The sequence below is a fragment of the Apis dorsata genome, unplaced genomic scaffold, assembly GCF_000469605.1.
Source record: "Apis dorsata unplaced genomic scaffold, Apis dorsata 1.3 scaffold_86, whole genome shotgun sequence".
In the NCBI taxonomy this organism is placed as follows: Eukaryota; Metazoa; Arthropoda; class Insecta; order Hymenoptera; family Apidae; genus Apis; species Apis dorsata.
Genome location: NW_006263384.1, coordinates 323,750 through 326,198, shown reverse-complemented (window position 1 = coordinate 326,198; position 2,449 = coordinate 323,750). Strand labels below are relative to the sequence as shown.

General features: G+C 29.7%; 1 protein-coding gene and 1 long non-coding RNA gene across 10 annotated transcripts in view; one reads left to right on the top strand and one right to left on the bottom strand.

The window, feature by feature from the left end:
• LOC102674728 (peroxidase-like) overlaps nucleotides 1–2,449 on the bottom strand; it is a 30,292-nt gene that overhangs the window by 4,772 nt on the left and 23,071 nt on the right. The window lies entirely within an intron of this gene.
• LOC116185029 overlaps nucleotides 1–2,449 on the top strand; it is a 20,732-nt gene extending 18,283 nt beyond the window's left edge. Inside the window, exon 3 of the long non-coding RNA XR_004149742.1 lies at nucleotides 1,957–2,449. This is a non-coding gene — a long non-coding RNA (uncharacterized LOC116185029). The remainder of the gene's footprint in view (nucleotides 1–1,956) is intronic.

Genomic DNA, 2,449 nt, shown 5'->3' with positions numbered 1-2,449 from the left:
AAAAAAAAAAAAAATGTTTAAGAATTTCAAGGACGGTTTTAAAAAATATTTGGAACCGCGCGAATGACTCCCAATTTTCATTCGCTTGCCTCGGACACCTTTAACGAGACCCGTATACCGCAATCAACAGAAAAAATATTTGAACTAGTGTTACAATAATAAATATGATACATTATTAGATATATCCGAATTAGTTTACATACACATTCTACTGCTGGATAGAATCTCCCGACCGGGGCACCCTATTGTAGGCAGTATTATTCACTGCTACACTCAGGCATTTTATGCTCTATGTGCCTTATCGCACAACAACTGTAATGCAAATCACAGAATAAAATTTGTTAAGCCAATCGACGAACGTTTTTTTTTTTTTTTTTTTTTTCTTTTTTGTCCATTAGCGCCCAAGGATAAGAGAGTGTGTTCGTTTTTTTTTTGTATGTGTACGTAACACAGATAGGATACAAATGTATAATATTATCGTTCAAAAGTTTGATCTCACTTATTCGTTCGGGAAGAGATTATATCTATTTATTGTGTAAAATAATAATAAAATTTTTTTAATAAGAAAATATTCTTTTCATATATACGTTTTAAATTGACGTGTGTTTAACTGTACAATAAAAAGAGATAATTTCGACGATTGATGGCTAATATCTTTCACAATTAATTTAAAACAATTAAAAATTGAGAATACAATGGAAAGATAAGATCATCCAATGTATCGAGCATTGACGAACGAATCGACGAAAGAAATATATGTACAAAAATGAAAGATAAAACGTATCGATAGAGAATGGAAGAGAATCTTTTTAAATATTAGAAGTGATACTAAATTTTTGAACTAGTAGCGTCTGTTGTGTGATACAAACGTGTGTGATATGCTTCTTCTGCGTGTCGTGTGTGATCGTATATACTTTTGCAAGGTGTCGATATGAGGAGTAGGTGGGTTAGTAGGTCGAGGCTGGTAACTCGCGTATACCACCACCGTAATGAACATCGAATCATGAATATGAAAGAATCATTTTATATTTTAGTGCCGTTCGAGGAAAATTTTTATCGAAGTTTTGCGGATTTTTGTTAAATATATCAACGGCCGACGAGTGAGACGAAGAATTTTAAAAAAATGACAGTGTATGATAACTTGTAACCATATGTTGCTGGCGAATCAAATTTCCGAAAATGAATTATAGGGGAAAGAAAAACCTGATCAAAGATAATAATCGAATAAACCTGTGATCGGATAGAGTTAGATTGAAAGTCAAGGATTTTTTTCATTTTTAATTCATCATGAGAATTATGTAACAGAGTACAGTGTAATTACAGAGTGTCCTAGAATTGATAAAAATAATAATTCGTATAATATTTAATATTTCAATTTTCAATTAATTCGTTTTCAATTATGTACGTAAAAAGTGCGTAAAAAGTAAAAATAAGAATCGAATAAAATAAAATTAGAATCATCACTTGTATGCATAGAAATGTATATGAATAATGTCCTTGAATTATTCTACATAAATACAGTACATTGCTTTACATACGAGACACAAAGTACTTAAATCTCCATTTAAAAAAAAAAAATTTATCGTACTATTTATCGTTTCAGTAATATTCTTAGTTATTTAGAAACATACATATGCAGGCGTATGAGTCAGAAATACTTGGAATTAGCCTATTTTAAATTTTTCATATGTTTTATAATTTAAGTATAAAAATTTTTTACTTGAAAGAGAATATCATAAAAAAAAATAGAACATCATTCAATAATGTTATTTAATTTCTGTTTCAAATATCTTCGATATTATTAATAATCTTGAAGATTTTTTTATTTAAACGTGAAACATTCTGTACGAGAAGAAGTGTAAGTTTATTCAAGTGTAAAAACAGACAAGTGTGTTTTCAATTTCTTCATGGACGAATAAAAAGAACTAGTCGTAAAAAAGTCGTTTTTCATCTCAGCTATAATTCTTTTCATAAATTTTACCAAAAGGATAATCCATATTCAATTTGTGGTTCTGCATTTGCAGAATATTACTTGACAAATTAACATATATATATTTACGTGTTAATCGAAAGTATTACATATTTCTAGGACACCCTGTACATGTATTAATAATACATACAACCAAAAAATTATCAGTCTCGTCTCTTCTCAATACTCAGAAACTAAAAAATCGAAACTAAAAAATAGACAGAAATCATCAAACGTGGGACACGTACACAAGAACCGATCTTCTCCACAACACAGATGAAAACAGATCATCCTATACATATCCCAATAAAAATAAGGATATGCAAAATCTCTTCTTTCCGCAAGAAAATCGCATGTGATCCGATAAACGTGATCGAAAATATCCTTGGATCATCGGCCGTTCTAAATCGTTATTAAAATTAAAAGAAAAGAAACGAAATCGAATTCCCTTCCAGGAGAAAATTGCATTAGTAACTACAA